We start from the raw sequence: 2,638 nt of genomic DNA, 5'->3' as shown, positions 1-2,638 counted from the left end.
CCCTGCAGGGGCACAAGAGCTACATGTGAGGTTCGGTGCAGTCCACACCGAGGGGATGTGGATGGTTAATAATTAATGGGCGCTGGCTTTTTAGGTCTCTGAGCCAGCGAGAGCAGCAGCAGCCACCAGTCATGCAGTAGCTCACTGAGCTCAGTTTCTGTCAGAGAAATGGGCTTCTAAAAGACCTTATGCTGTGTATTCGTTGCTGCCAGATTCTGATTCGCTACAGAAACATGGGAGTTACGGGGCGGGGGACGCGCGCAACACGACAGATAGAGCAGTAAAATAACATTAATAATTCAATTATACAGATCCATTTCTTTGCATTTCCGTGAAAGCTCCATTATTCGCTGAATTTAAAATCCAACTCTCTTCCCTGAAGAATAATCTCATCAAAAAGGAAAACTTGGATAAGCGCTCCTGTGAACCCAAACCTTCTTTTGTCCTATTTTTGCTGCTTCTAAATTAAAGTGCCATTTTTGGATTGTTTACTGTATTTTTCCATTTTTTTGTGAATAAATGTGTTGATTTCAACTAGTTTATTATTAATGTTACATGTATATCGCACCAAGACAAAGCCCCTCAATTGAAAAATAAGTAAACAAAGAAAACAAAGATTGAGTTGACATTGGGGGTCACCAAATCAATATTTCTGGGAGTGGTGGGGGGCAGCATGGTAACCCCTAAAACACAGCAAGTCTATCTTAAACTGAGCAAATTTGCTGAGTCTAATTCTTAAGCAGGAAGGCTTCCAATTTACGACCCATTTTACGCACGTTGACAGCTCCAGACGACAGAGTCCAGGCGGCAGTCACCGTAGACGTATATGTGCAGCGCCGTCTAATGGACTTGGAAATACGGTGGGAGACTGTAGCCAGTCTGTCTGTACGCTGCACGTATTGATTCAGATATTCAGTTTCTGCCGGGTGGAACTTGGCGGTCCTTTCAGCGAGGGGGTTGCCATGGCGATGCAAGCAGGCATGGGCATAGGTATCTCGGGCCCCAGCGCTAAATCAATGTGGCTGAGGCAATATTTTGCAAATGAGACCCGTGAGAGGGAGCCCAAGCATGACAACAGGATCGTTTTCAAGCGCATTTCCCTCTTTTTTTTTTTTTTTTAAATCTTGTCATAAAGCTTCATGTGTTGAAATCTAAAATGGGTGCAGTTTTCGGATGATAATGGAGGACAACGTATTTCTCAGAGTGTTCTCACGCAAATTCATGCGTGTGTGTGTGTGTGTGTGTGTGTGCGTTTGTGCATTTGTGTGTGCACAAGTGAAATAAAAAGGGGTCATGGAAAGAACTGACCTTGCAATAAATAAAACGAATGGAACACTGGGGGTCTGAAATGAAGCTTCCTTTCCCAGTCTACAGTCTCTCTGAGGGACCGCGCGAAAGGAAGGGGAAAAAGGAACAGTCCTGTTTTTCAAGAGCAGAACAGCATGTGAACAATCATCTGTCATCTCAGATCAGGACAACGAAGGCCCACATTCAAGGTAATAGTCCCATATCAATCCAAATTGTATTTCATTTATTTGTCAGCAATAAAGTTTTTTTTTAGACATTTGCACTGACATTCCAGGCCGGATTATACAGGCATCTTCTGACAAAGACTTTCATATCACAGCAACACTGAAATATGGCCTACAAAAAGAAAACAGCAAAAGGCCGACTTATCCATGCTTTGCCATAATCTCCATTTTGGCCCCCATTTTGGCTCAAGTAGCCTGTCTTCCCTGCGCGCATATCTGCCTGTAGTGAACGCCACCAGCGGCTATAAATAGCCCCGGCTGAGGAGGTAGCCATGGTAACATCAAAACGGATGCAACACCAAGACGGCAGGCTCAGGATAAAGAAGAGCCCGGCACACGTGAGCCGGCTGGAGCTGCTTCGTCGCGAGCACACACTCACACCCCGCTTCCTGCATCACCGCGCCTGCTTGCATGCGGGCACGCGTGCATATGAGTTACCTGGTGTGTGATGCCAGGATTTGGTTCTGTTTACGCCTCAATGTCGTCACGGATCCCGGTGTGAAGCGATTATGGGTTTTTTTTTATGGGGAGGGGCTCTTGGTTTTCAGGTGGAGGGGCTTTTTGCACTTGTTGACTGAGCTTAATGAGACGGTCGAGGTAATTACACCGCGTTGTGTGCGCTGGCGTAATCAACAGATGGGCTTTTGATTGTATTGGGAAAGCCGACGCTGCGCGGCGTGTACGGTGCCGGCATTAGCGGCCTGCTTAACGCCGTGGCTGATCGGGCTTTTAATTGCTGCTAAATCTAGAACGTTTAATGGCCTCTGCAGAGATAAGTGAGATTCCTTGTGCATGTATGAGGGAACAATGCGGGACTTACTCTGCCATTTAATCTCACCAATGACACGCAGTGCACAGAATGTTGGGTGAGTAGCACAGGACAGTTATTGCTGTTATTGCAGGTGTAACATAATAGATATGTTACACTTGGTGTCTATGACATTATTTGTATGGGACGATGAAATAAAAATATCTTTAGTTTCATTATCTGCACTGTTTCATGGCACTGAAAAATCCACAGTTTGTAGCAGTATAGAGGAAAAGCATGTCACTAGAAACGCATTTTGGAGTGAGGGACGTGGAATCGATGAGAAACATTTGGTACT

Source organism: Denticeps clupeoides, chromosome 3 (assembly GCF_900700375.1).
Source record: "Denticeps clupeoides chromosome 3, fDenClu1.1, whole genome shotgun sequence".
Lineage (NCBI taxonomy): Eukaryota > Metazoa > Chordata > Actinopteri > Clupeiformes > Denticipitidae > Denticeps > Denticeps clupeoides.
This window is presented reverse-complemented; position numbering follows the sequence as displayed.